General features: G+C 46.5%; 1 protein-coding gene and 1 long non-coding RNA gene across 2 annotated transcripts in view; both read right to left on the bottom strand.

Moving 5' to 3' along the window:
* The window catches only part of TTLL10 (tubulin tyrosine ligase like 10), a 98772-nt gene that overhangs the window by 34656 nt on the left and 43726 nt on the right, over window positions 1-20390 (bottom strand). The gene's annotated exons all lie outside the window — the stretch shown is intronic.
* On the bottom strand, window positions 359-19281 carry LOC148124467 (uncharacterized). Its single transcript, XR_015739831.1, has 2 exons — window positions 19107-19281; window positions 359-732 (listed from the first exon to the last, which is right to left on the bottom strand). It is a non-coding gene; the product is annotated as an uncharacterized LOC148124467 (long non-coding RNA).

Here is a 20390-nt window from a genome sequence, read left to right on the forward strand (position 1 = left end):
TAGTTACTGCCCTGGGATAGGAGCTGTTTTTCAGCTTGTTTTTAATTGTCCTTGTACCGTCTGCCAGATGGTAATAGAATAAAAAAAAAGGGTTCCCAGGATGAGATGGATCTTTGAGGATGTTTTGAACTTTCTTAAGGCAGAGGGAGCTATAAAGCTTTTCCAAAGAGGGCAACCAATTTGATGTATAAATGAAAAATTATAGGGATAGAGACGCCCAACTGCATTGTATTACAGTACTTCTGCCAATCACCATCTCTACGCTCCTAACAAGAAGAAAAACAGCCTTTTATGTGGAGGTGTTTTTTTTTCCTGTTTGTTTGTCTGTGTGTGCATAAATAAATAATTCAGAGGCAAATTAGAAATCCACGTCTTTTTATTAACATCGCATAAACAAGAAACGAGAGCATTTTCCACGCAGCTCTAAATAAAGAAAGGAGGAGGAGAATTGAGGGAGAAAAAAGAAAGCCCCGACAACTTTACTGCGGTTCTGCCAGGAATATAAGTCAACACTGACATGTTTGATTTGCACAGCCTGGCAAAGGAGAGATGATAAAATATCGCTGGGGATCTGGGTGGCACCACGTTGCGGCCGTCCGTACGAAGGGTGGCAATTAATTGTGAGCAAAGACACAAAAAGGAAACAGGCGGTTTTTATGATTCCCAAAATGCTTCCTCAACCTGCCCGCTCACCTTCCCAAACTGGCTGGGCCAGAGGTTTTCAGGAGTCACCTGTGGGGAGAACGGTGGAGGTTCTTTAAGGTAACACACAAAGAAGAAATAATGTTAGGACAGGCAGCCAATTTAGAATAAAGTAGAGTAGAGTAGAGTAGAATAGAATAGTATAGAAAATAGAGTAGAGTAGAGTAGAGTAGAGTAGAATGCAGAATAGAATAGAATAGAATGCAGAATAGCATAGAATAGAATGCAGAATAGAATAGAATGCAGAATAGAATAGAATGCAGAATATAGAATAGAATAGAATAGAATAGAATAGAATAACAGAGTTGGAAGGGACCTTGGAGATCTTCTAGTCCAACCCCTTGCTTAGGCAGGAAACCCTATTTGCTGGAATCTTCAGGGGGTTCCCAGGGATTAAATGTGTGTCTGTGTGTGTCTGTGTGTCTGGCAATGACCTGGGCCTTTTGCAAGGTATGTGAGTGATAAAGGACATATGTGATATAGTCACCTGGGTGTCCCTGTTGCCCACCTGTCTGATTTGCATAGGGGACCTATCTTGCAAGCTGCAATGGAGTTGGTTGGCGTTAAACCGCCTGTCTGGCTTTTGGTGGGTGGAGCCTGGAGTGAAAAGGAGGGGCCTAAAAAAAGTGGGGGGGGGGGCAGGGTTTCACTTGCCATGAATGTGGACCCCCGCAGCATGCAGAGTTTGCAAAGGTGTCTCCCGTGACTCCCATCCTCTCCTGAGGGGTGAAAGGTAGACCTGGAAAGCCTCCTGCCTGAAGCCCAGGAGAGGTAGGGACCAGGTTCGCACACCCTATGGAGCCAAGAGCCATGTGGAGGAGGACTTGGCTTTGTGTGTTACGTCAGCCCAGCCTCTGGGGCTCGAGTTCAGGAGCTCCTGACTCACTTCCTGCTATCTTCTGACTTAGGCGGTTCTCGTGCTAAGTGTGGGAATTTGGAGTCCAATCTGAATGGCACCCATACTTTCTTCTCTTCCTCCTCCTCCTCTTTTTCCTTCTTCTTTCCTGACCACCATCCCTCCTTCTCCTCCTCCTCCTCTCCTCCACCACCATCACTCCTCGCCTCATCCTGCTCCTCCTCTTCCTCTTCTTCCTTGTCTTTCTTCATCCCTCCTCCTCCTCCTCCTTTTTCCTTCTTCTTTTCCTGCCCTCCACCACTCATCTCCTCTTCTTCCTCCTCCTCCTTCACCGCCATCCCTCCTCTTGTCTCTTCCTGCTCCTCCTCCTCTTCCTTTCCTTTCTTGTCTTTCTACGTCCTCTTCCTCCTCCTGATTAAGTGCACAATCCTGGACTGATTCCAAAGATCTTCAATAACCCCCCTTTTGACTCTCCCATTCAGGGGATGGCATACTTTTGTTTGGCTGCTCCTCACGGTCTGGGGTGCCCATACACGCTCAAAAATGCTTGAGGTTTTAGCCTGTGGGGGTGGGGAGTGTGTGTGTGTAGGGGGGGAAGCGGGACAAGTTTGAATCATGCATTTCTCGGGCCAAAGCAACCCCACCCCAGAGAGAAATGCCGGGAAATGGCCCACAAGCCGCCTTTGTTCCCAGGATAATGGCAGGATTCTCTTTTGTCTGATGTGCCACGCATACAGGGACAAAAATCACAAAACTCACGTGCTCCTGCTTGGAGTGGAAGGAGGGAGGCTTCAATTTCGGCCTAAATTCGCAGGTAGGGAGGAAGGCGTCTTCCCTGCCCTGCACCCTACTTCACAATTCAACAGCCGGCTGCCCAACCGTTGCAGGCAGAAAATAAAAAAAAATGGCCCTTGTGTTCTCTGTGGATGAGGCAGGAGACCGGAAGCTCAATCAAGACTCCACTAGGACTAGGTTAAGGATCTGCAATTCCTACCTCCCAAACAGTCCTCGGCTTATGACCCCCGTGGGCACCAGACTTTCTGTTGCTAAGTGGAGCAACTTGCCTTCAGAAGTTGTGAGTGCTCCCAATGCTGGAAGTTTTTCAAGAAGAGATGGGAGAGCCGTCTGTCTGAAACGGTTACAGGGTCTCCTGCCCAAGCAGGGGGTTGGTCTAGAAGGCCTCTGAGGTCCTTTCCAACTCCGTTCTCCTGTAAGTTCAGGGGGTTATTAAGTGAGCCGCCTCTGGTTGCACGATCCTCTCTGCCATGGCGGGTTAAGCGAATCACCTCTGCTGAGCGAATCCCGAGGGAATCCAGTTTACCCCCCCACTGATCTCTTGCATTGGAAAACAGCCTGGAAGCTCACACATGTCGGTGCTGCAACCATCACAAACACACGCCCGCCTTTTGCTCATGTGACCGTGAGGATGCTTGATTCCTGGGTCCTTTTTTCTCCCCAGTGCCGTTGTTAACGTGATCACCAAATGAATGCTTCAAAGTCAAGAACTGTCTGTGTTGTCCAGATACGGTCTACAAGGCCATTACTTCTGACCAGTGGTGGGATTCAGTTTTTTTAACTACCATTTCTGTGGGCGTGGGCATGGCAGGGGAAGGGTACTGCAAAATCCCCCTTCCCTCCCCACCCCACTAACCTGCTTTCCAGCTCTGTTCTCCTGCGCAGGGCAACCCAAGGAGACCCAGCCGATCAGCTGGGACTTAATGGGAGGCAGAGAAGAGATGGGGTTGGCGGGGCCAGTCAGAAGCGGGATTGGCCGGTTCTCCAAACTACTCAAAATTTCCGCTACCAGTTCTCCAGAACTGGTCAGAACCTGCTGAGTTGCCACCACTGCTTCTGACCCATAAAAGCCCCCTCAGATGGCCTTCTCACCAAGTCAGGTTTCTCCTGGTCCTGCTAATTCCCGCTGGCCTCTTTCAGACAACCCTTGTTCCCAGCAATACTTGGGAGACACCGGACGCTAAGCCGGAGATCTTGCGCACGAGAAGAAGGCGCTTTGCTGTTTGGTTAAGGGACTTGGTTGTTGGCCAACTCTCTTAATGTCCCCAGGAGGGAACCAGGAACTAAGTTCAGCGTGGCTGTTGACAGAGCTACATTTTGCCTTCCCGAGCAGGGGCTACGTGGTCGCAGCAGCAGCAACACGGACAGGTGTTAAACCCACGCAGCTTATCAAGGTTGATTCCTTCTCCGTAGGGCCAACGTCACGGCGATAAAAGCAAGACTTTGAACCGGATGGAGCCAAACAGGCATCTGCTGAGCCGCACCCAGGCACCCGACGAAACCACCCCGTCGGTCAACCTTATGGCTTTATGCAGAGAGGCCATTTTGGTGTGTGTGTGTGGCGGGGTTGTTTCCATGGGGCGAAGACAACGCCAGTGCAAATCGACGGCATTACCAGACAGTATTAGACAGTGATAGATTAAGATCTAAATTTGTCTGGTAAGACAGCGATCGGCCGGCAAGCAGGCAGGCAGGCAGGCAGGCAGGAAGGCAGGCAGGTGTTGGGCCATGCTTGGTCGCCATCTGGCTCAACCGTTGGAAAAAAAAAAAGATAGAAAGGACTAGCAGCTTAAGTCCAGGTCATTCCCTTTCTCTCCTCTCCCGCCCTGAGCCCCTCCAAAAGGCAACTTCAGCTCAGGGTGTGTCGGTGCTCACTGGATCCCATCTGCTCTAAATGCAATTTAGATTAGTTTTCACTTTAAAAAAAATAAATAAAGGTAAAAACACGAGTTAGAAAAAAGGAAATGTTTTATTTTAGTGAGATGCCCCTTTCTTAGAAGATCAGAAATGGCAGGTGCTTTGAGTGGGATTGAAATAATTGGCTTTGGGGGTGGCTGCCTGCTGTATCCCTGGGCGAGTCTTTTGAATTTAATCTCACTTATCTGGGTTAGTGAGAAGGATCTTGGTCAAAAAAGGCCATCGTTTTTACGGTGGAAAATTAAAGAAGGACACACACACACACCCAATTCAATTCCTGGCATTTGCAGGACAGGTGTGTTTGGAACCTGCATTTTAACAAAAACCCTTTCTCTGCCCAAAACTTTACTCAACTTCCCAAAATTTTGTGAAAATGTTCGTTCTTACGGCAACATGGTTGATTAACGAAGCACAATACAGAGAAAGAGAGGGAGGGAGGGAGAGAGAGAGAGAGGGAGAGAGAGGGAGGATGTTCAGCAGGTTGTGAGTTTTAGTAGCAACTGCAAGAGATTTTTTTTTTAAAAAAGGAGAGTGGTTTTCCTGTTTGATAGGGGCTGCCAACTGACCGGACCTCTTGAAGGCTCTTCTGCTCTTTGAAGCTCCAAGGCCAATCTTACATTGGCTTTCTCCCCCTCTCCTCCTTCTCAACCCACCCCACCCAATTCATACAATTCCCCCTGGCCTGGTCACCAGCATTGCAAGACAATAGCAATAGCACTTAGACTTATACAGCACCTTGCGGTGCTTTACACGGCCCTCAGAAGGATGGGAGGCTGAGTCAACCTTGAGCCAGTCAGGATCGAACTGCTGGCGGTGGGCAGAGTCACCCTGCAATACCGCATTCTAACCACCGCACCGCCATGGCTCAAACTCTGGCGAAGGCAAAGCTCACTGAACGTCGGGACCCCGAAGAGGACAAACTTTTCCGGTGCAAAATTGGAACCGGGGCCTTGGCTTGGGGATGTCCAAACACCCAGCAATGAAGCAAGGAAAGGCCAAGGGTAGGAGAGCTTGTAATAGGGGACCGGAAAAGGAGAGATTGTCTCCTCCAAAATGCCCAGGGGGGGGGGTTAATTTAATTCCAACCCGCTTTCCAAAGCAAGCACGCTCGGCCCGAGGAGTTCCCCTTGCAGCCCCCACGGCAAAAGTCAATTTTGCGGTTCCGCATTTCCTCAATCAAGTTTCTGCCCGGTTAATCAGTAACCCCACATCCCCGTCTCCCGCTCCTTGGAATGATGACGACCAAGATAATAAATCTAAGGAAGGAGGAAGAGGGAAGCCAGTTTGGTCGGCGGCAAAACCGTGGAGCGTTCAAGCGTTCACTTTAATATTCCAATTCGCGTCCGTTGAGAAAGCTTGGTTAGAGGACGTCAGGGGGGGGGGGGAACTGAAGAATTTCCCCCCCCCCTCCCATAACAGGAAGAGGAATTCCTCAAACTCTCTTATCTGGATCAGGCCTTCTTATGATGGCCGTTTTCTATGCCGTTCCTCTTGAATGGGAGAAAGAGCATCAAAGCCATCAGTGAATAATTATGAAGAAAAAGCTATCACCGTGAACATCGTTGCGGATCATTCATGGCTTCTCGATAGTGCGCTTTCTCAAAGGACGACAAGCAAGGGCTAATGGGGCCACGCGAATCGTATTGACCAGGATCTAGACTGTAAATCTAGATGACTCAACGCCTGAGGTGTGGGGTTCTAGATCTTCCAAGTCCTTTTTCCAAAGGGTGGTCCTGGTTCAGTTGGAAAGGTCCAACGGGAGGATGGATGGCCTAGCCTGGCTTACCCCATCTCTGCTTCTCGACTGGGCCAATCGGGACTGAGCTGGTTGGGCTTCTGGTGGGATGCGAATCTTCATCATCTTTGAATGACCCCATCACCCCTTGTGGAATCTGGGCAGATGAATGAAGTTAGCAGAGTTTTTACTGGCCAGATGCCCTTCTTGTCACCAATGCAGAGTTTTGTTCGGCAGATATATTCTCAGGGTGCCCAGAGAAGGAAATCCCCGCCTCTCCTGAGGGTTGAACTCACAGCCTCCTGATTGTCACCCAATGATGTACGAGAAATGCAGAATCCCTTCGTGAGGTTGGAGGCCTCTGTGAAATTGCCACGGGGTGAGAAAAACCCAATCAGGAGAAGGAGACCCACCATGGAAGAGGTTGTAGGTTCTGCGTTCTAGGTCTAGGCGGGAAACTACCCAGCCACCCTGTATTTTGAGGCATAGAGAGGGGGGGAGAGAGGGAGCCAGAGAGAGAAAGAGAGAAGAAGGGGGGGGGAAGGAGAGAGAGAAGGGGAGGGAGGGAGGGGGAAAGGGAAAGAGAGAGAGAGATGGGCCACGTGGCTCTGAGGTCAAGGATGGGAAGCACACGGTCCATGTTCCCCGTCCCAAACGGTTGCTTCTGTTCCAGAAACACCCGGCCGGATTCAGGCTAGGATGCCTGAGGATTCCAGGGTGGAAAAGTTGAAAAAGAGCCAAGCTATGGAGAAATCAACTTGGGTGTGACCTGACATGACTCACTGGGCCGGCCGCTGAGCTCAAGCTGGCGCTGCGTGCAAGACATCCCTTCGCCTCAAAAGTTAAACAAGGGTAGGGCAAAACCTCCCCTCCCTTTGAGGAAGGAACTGCGGGGGCAAGCCGGGTGAACGTCGAGGATTGTTATGAGGAGTGTGCGATTGTTGTTACTCCGTTCCTTGGAAAACAACAGAACAACAACAACAGCAACCCAAGGGCGCGTAGAGAGAGAGTCTCGTTTTTTAAAAAAAAAAATCTTCAAAGTAATCCCTTGCAAGGTTGCCTGAGCCGAGAACGATGATTCGATTACACCAGATCCCCCCGTAATAAATATAGATGTATGCTCGATAATAAATTCAGCGATCTTTCAACCACAGTTCTGATTCTCTCTCTCCCATAATCGCCAGTTTAAGAGCCTGCTGGTGCTTTGCTGCCTAAAACTTTTCGTTCCTTTTGCTGCGTTCTTCTCGAGTGCTTTCCTTTTACCTTTGATCTTTTATATGTTCTTTTTCATCCATAGACTTTTACTCAGCCTCCTTTATCTCCCCTCCCCCCCCCATTCTGAGGGGCCAGAAAATTTCCATGCACCAATTTCCCCTTCCTCAATCTTAAGGAGTAAAAGACGGAGCATGCATGCAAGTGGGAAGAGCATCAAGGCTTGCCAGCCAGACATCTCACGTAAGCAAGCCAAGCTGCGTATCAAACCAGCAAAAAGACAACCCTGCAACCCCTTTTCCAATCCTATCCTTTACCTCCTCCCGATGGGCAGTGTAATTTACTTTCCCCAGAACAATGTTTCTCAGCCTCGGCAATTGAAAGAGGTCTGGTTTTCAACTCCCAGAATTCTCTGGGTGGCTGGGGAATCCTGGGAATTGAAGTCCACACACCTTAAAGGTTGCAAAGCGCTGCCTAGAGCGACAGTCGAACCTCAGAGAAATTCGGCTCTGTGGCTCTCGCCAGCCTCTGGACCCGTTTGCACACATCTTACTTTTTTTTAGCTAGCCTGGATTCGGTTTCTTGCACTTTGAAGACTTCCGGGCAACGAAGTAGTTTGGCTCGCTCTTTAAACATCGTTACCAGACAGTGTTAGAGTACACTGACAAAATCCAGCACTGTCTAGTAAGATGTCCACAGAGGACCACGATCTGAAAGTTGTCGGCACACCGGCGAATTGGAAAGAAAAGTCCGTTGCTCGTGAAACAACAGCGTTCAGAGACGCCTTCCGAGGCTGTAAAAATCATATTTATCAGTCCGAGACAGTAAAGAAAAGAGCAGGTGGAACATTCAAGAGAGGCGGGAGAGAGAACGGCAAGATTTTCGAGGAACAAAGGGAAGGAATCTTCCCCGTTGAGGTTTTTCGGGAGGCGGCCTGGTTTCTGGAGAAATTTCAGGAGACCTTTTTGGCAAAACTAAAGTGGGCGAACAGCAAGAGTCTTAAGCAAGGGGTGTACATCTGTGTGTGTGTGTGTGTGTGTTTCTGTGTGTGCAAATATGCATAAAAAATAAACAGGCCAATTTTCAGCAAGACCCCACTTTCTTTGGCACCTGCCAGGTGTGTGCAAGCACCCCTATAATATTGAAATACCTTGCGGGCACAGCTAAGCTGAAAAGATACGGATGGGAACATTATTATTGTTATTATTCAGGTGATACAGACACCCTTCCAAAAATTTGGGGTTGCTCTGCTTGCAACATGCTCGTGTAGCGCATCAGTTGGCCGCCCCAGTTGAGAAAGAAAAGCCAATCGGGTGGGGCAGAAGCAAACCCCACCAAGGGGATTCTCCATAGGGACTACATCCTAAAGATGGAGAGAGCTTCAAATCTTGCCTCAAAGATTACGTTCTCGATCCCATCGTCCAGTCTTTAGACAAAAAAAGGAAAAGAATATTGGTTCTCCTTCCCGAATCCACACCGTTTCCTCTCCTTCTTCTCCAGTTTTGGCCACAAACGGACGCTTTTTTTTTCCCCTCCCCAAAGTGGGCCCAAGATGAACGGGAGGAGCCATCAACATCTTTACCAGGCAGTATTAGAAACAGATAAAACATCCAACGCTGCCTAGTAAGATGCCAATGACTTCTCAAAATGGATATTCTGCCTGAAAGGAAGGGAGGAAAGCAAGAAGAAACTATTCCCAAAATATCAGCCCTTGTCAGAGGGTGAGAATTTTCCCCTCTTCCTCTCCCTGGTTCAATACGAGGGTAGGCGCCAAGCAAAACCACATGGAAACAGAAAGAAACGGCAGCAAACATGAAAATATTTGGGGTGGATTCCTATTTTTTGATCGCAATCCATGTAGTCGGAGCCAGAAAACCGAGTTTTAAAGGGTTTTTAAACTACACCTGGTTTGTGCACTCTACCGGATGGAAGCTTGCTTAATCCTAGTTTAAATCCAAAAGGATAGCCCAAGATGTTAAACTTCTAAGCCAGGATTTATAAGCTACAGTGGCTCCAGAGCTAAGCCAGGTCTTTAAAAAAAACAAAAAAACACATGTTCTGGTTTATTCTGATATCTGAACGAGAGAGGTTGATTCTGTCAAAAGCTTGAAACTGGACCAAGAAACCCAATTCAGCTCCAATGAAACACTGCCAGCATTTTGGTGTGGGGGGGGGTGGGGGGCGGGGAGTCTATTGGTTTTTATTTCCATTGCTACCACGCGTTGGAGGCCAGGGAAAAACGCCAAGATGAGAGAGGGCTCCTTCAGTCGGAGCTGGCACGGTGAGGCTCACTCTTCAAAAATGCAAAACTTGGGGAGGAAAAACCCCCACAAAACACACCTTGCATCGTTTTCAAATCCATAGGAAACCTATGCAAAACATTCATCCCCTAAAACTACGCTTTGCAATAATACGAATTACGCTGCTAACTTATTAAACAAGGTCAATGTTTAATTTCTCTTTCTCTCCCACCCTCTCCCTTTTTTTTCCTTCCCGTCTCTCTCTCTCTCTCTCTCTCTCTCTCTCTCCAGATGGAGCCAGTGCTGGTCTTTGCTTCCAGTAGAAGAAAAAATAGGAGGTGGGAAACAAAATCAGAGCAATTGGCCTAAAGGTCCAAATAAATGCCATCTTAAAAAAAAAAAAAAAAAAAAAAAGGGAGCAGAGACCAAGCCATTACAAAGTTTCTCTCTCCCCTTGGCAAGATTTTGGAAAACAAATTGCCGTGTCGGGTGGATAAATTACAGGCAAGGTTTGGAAGCCTGGTTCCAATATTTCTCTCCCTTTTTCTCTGCCTTTGTGTGTGTGTGTGTGTATGTGTGTATTTTATATTAATTAAGGTCACAAATACCTCTGCTGGATTAGTCACTGGAAGGAATAAAGGAGGTTTTCTCTCTCTCTCTCTCTCTCTTTCTTTTTAAGCAATTAACTCCACAAAGTTTGCCTGAAGGAGTGTCTGTTTGCTTTCACAACCCGGATCACCCGTGCAACACAAGACAAAAATTCCCGTATTGTCTTAAAAGGAATTAAGAGACTTCCGCAGCCGAGGAAAAAAATGTTTGACAAACAACAGGTAGTCCTCAACTTACGGCCACAATTGAGCCCAAAAATTCGATGTTGCTAAGTGAGAAATTTGTTTAAACAAGTTTTGCCTATTTTCTTTCCTTTCCACTTTTGTTAAATGCGTCACTGTGTTTCTTCAATTAGGAACACAGAGCTTTTACACCCCACCCCCCATTGACTTCGCTTGTTGGAAAGTCGGAAAAGGGCACTACAACCAGAACACTGCAACCGTCGTAAATGTGAATCAGTGGTCAAGCATCCAACTGTAAATCACGCGACCCACAGGGATGCTGCAACGGTCGTTAAGTGTGATAAATGGTCCTAAGTTACTTTTTCCAGTGCCGCTGTAATGGCCTAGCAGTCACTAAATGAACTGTTGTAAGTCGAGGACTGCCTGCATAATTCTGACTTTGGCTCTTCGTGGACTTGTCCTGACAGAAGGCAGGAACCCCAAAATGCAAGCCAAAACTCAAAAAGACGCAAAACTCTGGCAGGTTTTTTTTTTTCTCTCTCTCTTTCTCTCTCTCCAACTACAAGGCTTAGCAAAAACTAAATTTATTCATTGATGGGAGCCAGAAAATTTGAGGCTTAACAATCGTCGCTGCTTCTGAACATGGAAAAAAATGTTGATAATAACATATTTTGGATGCATGCTTCCAAGGGGCAGCTAAATTATTAAAATTCTGCATTTGAGAATTGGCTCTGGGCTGCCCATCAAAGACCTGCTCCTTATATTATCATTACTGCTATTGTCATTGTTATTATTGTGCTGTTCCTCCAAAGAAGACAGCATTAAAGTGAGCCGGATCTCCAAGTGGAACATATCTAAAAATCCTTGGTCGGCAACTAGAATACTAACTGGCCACTTTGGCAAAAAAAAAAAAGAAATCTGAGAAATGATGGGCCAATTCCATAATTAGCATTCTTCCAAATCTGTTGCTTTCAGGCACGGGAACTTTTAGTGCTAGGGGAAGAATTATTATTATTATTATGTGGCTGCTATTATTCAGAAGTCTCTGGTGGGTAGAGCCCTTTAAAGTGTAAATCCTACTGAGTAATAGAGATTACTTCCTGGAAAAAAAAAAAAAGAGAAAACTAAACTGCCTCCTTTGCAATTGCTCAACAGCCCTGCTATGTCACCAGGGCCTGGTGATATTTTCTTTTTTATTGTTGCTAAACCACGATTGTTCCATTTCTTCTTCCGAGCCCACCTGTTTACAAAGGGACCTATTCAGTCTTTTGCGGGCTTCAATAAATGTCAGATCAAAAGTAGATTGAGGGCCAATTCTGGCAAACCGAAGCCTAGGATGATAACAAAGCTTCGTTTGCATGAAAATACCCAAGTAAATTTTCTATTTTGAATGCCTTTCCTCTCCAAGCAACGGGTTTAAAATGAACCTTTTCCCCCTCCCTCTCTCTAAGCAAGCATTCGGAAGCTCATTTCAAAATCGGCATGGTAGGAGGGGTTTTTTTTATTATAAGAAGCTCAAACCTGGGTGTGCAAAATTTGGACAGGTGCAAAGGGGTCTTTCCAATCTTTGCGATTACTCGTGTCTCTATCCCTCTTGGTTTGCAGGGGTCCAGAAAACATTTCCCAAATCCCAAAAAGAGGCCTGGATAACGGCTACATTAAGATACAGAAGGGAGAAAGAAATTCTCCTCTCTTTGTGAAAACCGTGCGTTTGGCTACAAGGACATTTTCTTTGCTGACACCTAATTGGACTCATCTTTACTTCTTTTCCCCCGATTATTAAGTAGCTGTCAAAAAGGAAAAAGAAAAAAGAAATCGAATCCGGCTGACAATCGGGAAGCTTTCATTTAATCCATACAAAATAAACTGCTGTCTTTTTATCTCCCACGCCTAAACTGCTCCCGCCAAACCAGCATTTGTGGATTGACAAAGAAAGAAAAAAAAACAGAAATAATGAGGGGTTTAAACCAATGGCTGCTTTCTGGCTTTAAAAAAAAATAAAATCCCTATTTTAACAGCATGTTTTGTTTTGTTTCCAGTGCTTCTTTTGAAAGTCTCTGATGCAAAAACAGCAAAAATGGTTTAGACAAAGCCCAGAAGTCGGTGACAAATAAACTGCATCGCCAGAGACTAAATCTCTGAATTGGTGCCTTTGTTTCCAGGTTCTTAAGCAGAACGGCCTTTCCAAAGGGCGGAGTCTGGAGGACAAGGTTACCTGGAAGCTCCACCCCTTCTCTCTAAGCCACCTCCCTCCTACCTTTCTAAACTAAGCAGATCAGAAATGATTTGGGACACCACAAGGAAGGGTGGGGAAGAAATCTGGAAACTGACTCTATCCCAGATGTTGCTTTTCTGGGCTGGTGGGCCTGTTTGCAATTTGGGGAGGCGGTTCTCATAAAATTGGTCGCCCCATCGCTGCAGAGGGGACCCCTGAATGGCAAAAGTCAGATAACCTTTTCCAACGTTTTCAAATTAAGACTTTTTGGGGGGTTCTCCATCAAGAGTCCGAGCTTGGAATGCAAGAGCTGGAGAAATCTCCGGGCCGCCTTCTTAACTGTGGTTTTGTTTCTTTCGGATAACAAAGGTGAAGGACCAAACCCAAAAGGCTTTGCCACTTAAGACTGGGGACCCCCTAAGAGGGCCACTTTATGGTGATTATTTTTGCATTGTGGCAAATGGAAAATACCCGAGAGTCAAAAATCTCAGGTTTGGGGAGGTGGAAGGAGTTTTGCCTTGTAATCCAGGGAAAGGTCCGTGGAGGTTTTAGGACTGCTTGCTCTTGAGAAGGCCTTTGCTTGGTTAATCCAAAGGCTTCTGTCCATCTTGGAATGCCAACTTCCTGTCAATTTTGATCATAAAATGTTGGCTAATTTTCATAATGTTTGGCTTTAAATAGCCCACTGCCATTAGGATTGGGGAATAGTTTTCTCAACTTCTATTTGCAGAGATTAATTAAGGGCATATCCACCAAGACAAATTCCTTGTGTGTCCAATCACATTTGGCCAATGAAGAATTCTATTCTAATATTAGAGATTTTGAATAATTTCCATGTACAGTGTAATCTTCTTTCCTTCCTTCCTTCCTTCCTTCCTTCCTTCCTTCCTTCCTTCCTTCCTTCCTTCCTTCCTTCCTTCCCTCCTTCCTTCCTTCCCCTCCTTCCTTTCCTTCCTTCCTCCCCTCCCTTTCTTTCCTTCCTTCCTTCCTTCCTTCCTTCCTTCCTTCCTTCCTTCCTTCCTTCCTTCCTTCCTTCCTTCCCTTCCTTCCTTTCCTTCCTTCCTTCCTTCCTTCCTTCCCCCTCCCTCCCTCCCTTCCTTCCCCCTCCCTTCCTTCCTTCCTTCCTTCCTTCCTTCCTTCCTTCCTTCCTTCCTTCCTTCCTTCCTTCGTCCGCCCGCCACATGCCAACACTATTAGGAATTTTACAAAAAGGTAGAATTTGGGTGCTCAGAATAAACACACCTCTGCTATTTATCATTTCGTAGGTAGCAAAAAGCACAATTTGACAAGAAATCAACCAGCTTCTACCAGATAACAACACTATTTCTATCATTTTTCTCAAAGATCTTTTTTTGTGTGTGTGGGGGGGTGTATTTTGATTAGCTTATTTGGATCACTCTTCAGCAACCCACAACCATCTTTTCCCACATGGGTCCTCTTCAGCAACGCATTCAGACCCATAAGCCTGAGTTAAAATAAGATAGCAGAATTCCAACACTTAAGGGGTTGCCACAGAAAAGAGGTGTGTGTGGGGGTCAACTTATTTTCCAAAGTACCTGAAGGCAGGAAAAGAAGAATGAATGCAGAGACAAATGAAGGAGAGAAGCAACCTAGAAACCAGCCAGTTGGGACAATTAACCAGTGGAAGGACTTGCCTTCAGAAGTTGCAGGTGCCCCATCAATGGAGGCTTTTAAAGAAAAGAGCGGACAGCCACGTGTCTGGAATGGGTATCAGGTTTCCTGCTTGAGCGGGTGGGTGGGGGTTGGACTAGAAGACCTCCAAGGTCCCTTCCACCTCTGTTAGTCTATTCAATCAGGCCTCAATCAGGCTCTGCAACTGCTGTTTTTCTTACTGCTGCCAACGGGGCCCACGGAGTCTCCCATCCCAAGGGCAAAGGGAACATTAAGCCAGCCTTTCCATGTTACAACTCCCTGTGCCGAGATGATCAGCCACAGGAACGCCACGTTCCAAAGCTTGGACTCCAGGCCATGTCCTGAACCGCCAACAGGCTCATGGGCCATTAAAAACACCCACCCAGTTACTGCTCAAAGGGGCTGCTGGTGGGAAGGCGGGGGGAAATCTCTTTAAAACAAAGTGGCAACCTGGGAGCCTCTTTAAGAAATGCCCCAGCCTCAAATTTTCTCCTAAAGTAATAATGGATGGGGGTCACTTTCTTAAAGTTGGCCCTTCTACAGAGGCAAAAGTGGGGGGAAAGAGGAAAAGAAAGAAAGAAAGAAAGAGAAAATGAAAGAAAGAAATTGGAACTGTGCCCCCAGCAAGACAAGAAAACAGCACGCTGCCTTTGTTGCAGGTAACAGAAAAGCAAACGCAGAACCCCCTCTTTCTGTCAGCGGTTCTGGAAGCCCATAATTTCCAGGCGTTAGTTACCCACAAAATGCAAATCTACCTGCACTGTTGTCCAGGTGACGAGTCTTTGTTTGGTTAATCATCACCCCTTTGGGCCAATGCTTGAGCCGGAGGCAAAGAGGCAAAAGGGAAGTGGGAGCAAACAATGAAAAGACTGAGAAGAAGTAGTAACTTTCTTCTCTTTTCTTTCTTTCTTTCTTTCTTTCTTTCTTTCTTTCTTTCTTTCTTTCTTTCTTCCTTCCTTCCTTCCTTCCTTCCTTCCTTCCTTCCTTCCATCTTCCCTCCCTCACTTCTTCTCCTCCCTCCCTCCCTCTCTCCCTCCCCTTCCTCCTTCTCTATTTTCCTTTCTTCTTCCCTCCCTTTTTTTCCTCCCTCCCTCCTTCTCTATTTTCCTCCCTCCTTCCCTCCCTCTCTCCTGGAGTAGCAGACACACCGCGTTCCCAGTGGCTTTTACAAAGACATACATCCCTACTCTTCCAAACTGGGAATGCTGTGTTACTGGTTTCTGATCCAGGTTGCTCCAGGCCTCGAACGGAATGTGAGCCAAGAGGAAAGGAACAAAAAAAACACAGCTCACTTCTTCTAACTTGTTAGTTAACCTGCCCAGCTAAGTCTTAATCAATAGCCAAAGAGGCCAAGAAGAACAAAGAATGAGAAAATAAACCTCTTATCTGGAAGCGTCATCAAATAAATAGCTTCTGGAGTAGAAAGGGACAGGTTGGCCTTGTTTGCTCGTGGTTTTAAGGGGGGAGCTAAAAGCTCTTTCCCCCTCCTCATGCATGCTTCAGTGATAGCATCTTTGCCCCATTTAGATTTTTTTTTTTAAATAGCAGCCTTATTGAGAAAGGAAAGGGGTAGACATTTCAATGACCCCTTGAAGACTTCCTGGGAGCATTGAAGAGGTTAAAAACCAAGTCTCTTCATCAACAAAATACAGATGACTCCTTCCCTAAAAAATAATAATAATAATAATAATAAAAATCCTGTGTCTTTCTTTATACCCTCAAATTCATCCCCAGACTTATTGTTAACCACTTTTGCTGCCGTGTCTAGCATGCAGCTCAGAATTTAACCCCACCAATTTGGCTCGGCGGGTGCCATTTTTGTTGTGATTTTCACCCCCGCCCCCCAAACTCACTAACAAGGCCCTTCACAAAACAGATTTTGGGACCTTTGAGAAGAAGAAAAAGTCCCCAAACCAATACAGAGCTGTCAGAGGTCTTTTGCGGGCCTAATTTGGCCCCTCAAAGCAATTTGGGAGCGCTTTTGTCAGTGAGGAGACAAAAAGTGACTTTTTGTCATCCCCCCTCTCTCTCTCTCTCTCTCTCTCTCTAAATTATGATGGAGAAGTAAGTAGTCCTTTCAAGGTAGGTTTTCTGTTTTTTTAAACAGAGCAATTCTCGGCTTTGGAGTCTTAAAAAAGCCGTGCCATTTTCCTCTGCACCTGCTTTGCACGAAACCCGGCTTCGTGCCAGAAGACCTAAACATAAACCTCATAAACAAGATGGGGATCGCCCTGCACAAAATGCTGTTTTTTTTTTTACAGCTTCCTGAAGTTCTCTGTTTGGTTGGGGAAGGTGAACCCAGAGGGCAAATCTAACCCAGGTGAAAATAAATTTTCCCTGTTAAATACAGAAAATACGGGGCGAAATCCATCTAACAACCAACCCTGCAGGGATTGGCTTACGCACTTAATTTTACTTCTCGTTTTCAGGGTAGGTTGCTCAAACATTTCCAACAATAAAGACCAGGAAACGGGCAGAGGCAGGACAGAAAGAAAAAAAAACCCAAAACCAAGGATACTTATAATCCAATGAATATATGGAAGGATTTCCTCCTTCCTGGTGGCTTGGGGAGGAGGCGGTGCGCTCAACGGTCCTGAAGACCTCGCAGAAACCAAGAGGTTGGGATTCAATATTAATTTTATTCCAAATGCCGAGAACATCTGGAAGGGAGAATTAATCGTGCAGGCACCCTCCAAACGACTAGATAAAAATTATTAAGGAAAGACATCAAGATGGAAACGTGCCTGGCACGCGTTCAAATCTTAATACTGGTTCACAAATATTACAATCCACCCGCGAACAAGTTGCACAAAGCCTGTATCACCCAATAAAATGATAAACAGGGCGCATAAGGATACATAAAACCTGTAAGGAGGTACATAACCCAGATATCTCTTTCGTTTCGATCAAACACTGTTCACTTCGGAGGCCTGGCTGAAATGACTGGCTAAGGAGCATTAAACTTCAAGAGTCTTGTAAATCTTATTTTGCCCGTCTCTTAATTGCTAACATTTATTTTTCTGCTTAATTTCCCTTTTAACAGCCAGTATTCTTTGGAACTGCTTTGGAAAGCCTGCATATGTGTTGCCTTTCTGTAAACTGGGGAGGTCTGAAACATCTGTTTATTTATGAATTTACTTGTTACTTTTTTAAAAAAAGAAAGGTTACTTTAAAAAAAACATCCGAAAGGCAGACTCATGCCCAGGATGCTGTTGGAAACATCTGAAGCTCAAGAGGGCAATTCAAATTAACTTTTTTTTAAACTAGGAGAAATTTGGCTCTCAACGTGATTTGAGGCGACTCATACCGGCCTCTGTAATTCTCCAGCCGAGGGCACATCTGGATTTGTGAACAATAAAAGTCCACTTATCTTTACTCCCTAACAAAAACTTTGCTAACTCAAAACTATGCTGGCAATTGCAGCTTCTGCTGGTGGAGTCAGGCGTGAGGAGGGACAGAAATCTTATTAAAGGGTTTCCAATGATTTGGAAAGCACCTTTTTCTTTTAATTGTTTGTGGGCCGACTTCAGGGTTGCAATACCCACCCAAACAGCATATTTCCATTCAATAAATAAATAAATAACAACCCCCAAGAAGCAAAGCACAGCCTCCTACCCACGCAGCAGAACAGGTAAACAAACCAAAAAAATAAATAAATATGGCTTTTCCAAAAGGGAGGGCCACAGGGGAAGCGTTCAAGGAACTACGTTATGGACAGGTGGAGGCTAAGCAAAGGACAACTTCTCTAAAGTCAACCCACTGCTTCCTGCTTAGTCCCTCACCCAACCCAACGGTCCTTGACCCAAGGCCAAAATTCAGGTGCTGCCAGGGAAACGGCCATGTTGCTCAGCCACCGTCCTCCCGGGCGGATGAGCGGGAAGACCTCAAAATCCCACCTGATGATGGGGTGATGGGAGAGGGGGAGGCTTCCAACCTGCTCCTATGGAGGTCTCCTTCTCAGGGGCCAACCGGATCCCGCGAGTAGAGGCAGGTTGAGTGTGGCAGAGAAAGCGATCTCGGCCAAGCGAGAACAGGAAGGAAAAGCCTCCATTACGTTCCCTCCAAGCAGGACTTGCAAATGGTTCAAGAGAGAAAGAAGGAGAAGGAGATTTGCTTAAAATGGCCCCTCAGTTCTGCCGCAATCCTGGAGAGAGCTTCACCCCTGTCTTCTTCGGTTCTACTCAAAATCTCTACTTTCTCCATCATCTGCAGATTCCGATTTACAGCTCGGAGAGTCCCCTAAGATCACCCCAGTAATGATGGGAAGGATCTTCCCGGTTAATTGCTTCCTCCCCACCCCCCACCCCCAGTAATCGGGGATCAGGCCAACCGAGTTCCTATGGAAAAGACCGAACCAAACAGCCAAGAATGGAAAAGCCGCGATCCGACAAGAAGAAAAGGCGTTTCGAATCCAACCACCGTTACAAACCCAGGCCTCTCGCTTCCTTGTCACCTCCTTGTCCCCCATGGAAGGTTTTCGCCCACTCGGTTGCCCCCCACTCGCCGCGATCCGCAAACCTGCCTTCTTTGTCAAGATTGGAGAGGCTTACCTTTCCTCCTATTGGCTGGCTCAGATTGGATTACCTGTCTCTATGCCTCTACCTGCCCCGACTGGTTTGGCTAGTTGTAAGGTGAATGTTTGAATTCATGAAATTTCAGCCTACTCCTCACCCACCCTTCCTCCCATATCTAAGTAGACAAAAACCTGATCTGCTTCTACAGAACTTCCTCCAGTTTAACCTGGGGAAAGAAAAGAGCCAGAAAGAAGGAAGGAAGAAGAAAAAAGCAAAAAAGAAAGGAGAGAGGAGAGAGGAGAGAGGAGAAGAAGAAGAAGAAGAAGAAGAAGAAGAAGAAGAAGAAGGAGAAGGAGAAGAAGAAGAAGAAGAAGAAGAAGAAGAAGAAGAAGAAGAAGAAGAAGAAGAAGAAGAAGAAGAAGAAGAAGAAGAAGAAGAAGAAGAAGAAAACACACTAAGATGAGACACGTATGTACCAGCCAACCGGAACACCACTTAAACTCCCATTTTACGCTGATCCGACATACGACGGCAGACTTCTTGCAGGAAAGACGCTAACAAAGGCAGCATCGCCACTGAAATGATTCGGCTGTCAGGCAAACAGGAAACCTTTTTTTTTCCCCACCCAAGCATGGGAAACCAATAAATACATGAACCAAGCGAGTCGAGGCAGGCCTCTGGCGAACGACTTCGGCCTTGAAGCTTTCCACTCCGCGACACTGTCAAGGTGGGATTTTTCGCGGGCGAAAGAGTGCGGAGGACACGGCGTCGTCGGGACGGGACGGACGGGCCTTCACCAAGCCCGCCAAGATGGTGGAAGGAGCTCGGTAGACTTGAAACGGCAAGGCCGGGAAAGAAAAACCAAATGCTTGAAAAAAAATAAAAATAAAATTTTAAATAAAAATTAAGTAAGCGAAGAGAGGCGCGTCATCGCGGGGTGCTTGTCGGAGCCTGGAGTGTCTGGCTTGTTGAAGCTGGAATAGGAGAAAGACAGAGAAAGTCTAACAGCTCCACTTACATGTAGCTCCTTGACCCCTCCCTGGGCAGGTGGATTTTCCACGCCCGACCAATCTCTTTGCCTCTAGCCATAAACAGGTGTGTCCTGCCATCTTGGGATACGATTGGGATGGGGGAAGGGTCTGATATGATCTAACGGCAGACCCTACGATGGCTTTGAAACCTGCCCACCACAAAGGGGGCTCTGTTCCAGCCCTGGGAGGAAAAAGGAAAGGGGTGGGGGGAGGAAATTTATCCTGGGTCGAAATGGGTGACTTTTGTGCCCACAAATCCCGTGTGAGTCGCAAGCGCAATTCCCTTTTATTTGCTTTTTTTTTTTTTTAAGCAGGTTAAATGGTGGGTTTTTGGTTTTTTTTCCAAAGGGGGAGTTTGTAACCTGGGTGCAATCTTTGGGCAAAACCACTTTTTTTTTAAAAACAAAAAACAAATTCTCATCCCAGCCAGCTACATCCTGGCTGCAAACTGGAAGCTGTGTAGAAAAACGGGGCCATCCGTTCCGTGGTGGGTGGTGCCCCAAGTTTTCGCTTAAGACAATCCTAGAGATTGTCGTGGTCGATTGCTGTTTTGAAGAACGCAGCGCTTTTTAACGGCGAATATCCCAGATTTTCTGCAAAGCAAGCATTGGCTTTTGACCTCAGTGGCTAGAACGGGCTCCAGATGCCTTGGTTTCGTAGGGGATTCGAGGCAGTTGGGCCAATTTTTTTCCCCAAACTGAGAGATAGGCAAGGCGCCCCTTCGATTTA

Source organism: Pseudonaja textilis, chromosome 18, assembly GCF_049901715.1.
Source record: "Pseudonaja textilis isolate UNSWEBS1 chromosome 18, rPseTex1.2, whole genome shotgun sequence".
Taxonomy (NCBI): domain Eukaryota; kingdom Metazoa; phylum Chordata; class Lepidosauria; order Squamata; family Elapidae; genus Pseudonaja; species Pseudonaja textilis.